We start from the raw sequence: 400 nt of genomic DNA on the forward strand, positions 1-400 counted from the left end.
GATGGTTAATGGCAATCCACATATCCATATCATGGATTTATAACACACAAGAAGTTTTAACCTTACCGTGTATAACAAATTAATAAGATATATAACACTTTTCATGTTATATACTCATTTGTATGTATGAATGTATGTATGTATGTATGTATGTATGTCCCAGCAAATAAAAAATAAAAGTTATGAAATTTCCTAATAAGAATTTTACAGTTGTGTGGTTCTAATTATTTGAACGATGGGATACCAAGAAACCATTATTGAACGATATTGGTGATAACATTATATATAGTTAGGAGAATAAAATGTTATTAATGAATCACGTATAAATAGTATAACATATAATCACCACAAATGCGTAGAATTAGTGAGCCCATAATTATTAATATTATCATCCAAATAC

The sequence above is a fragment of the Brassica oleracea genome, chromosome C4 (assembly GCF_000695525.1).
Source record: "Brassica oleracea var. oleracea cultivar TO1000 chromosome C4, BOL, whole genome shotgun sequence".
Lineage (NCBI taxonomy): Eukaryota > Viridiplantae > Streptophyta > Magnoliopsida > Brassicales > Brassicaceae > Brassica > Brassica oleracea.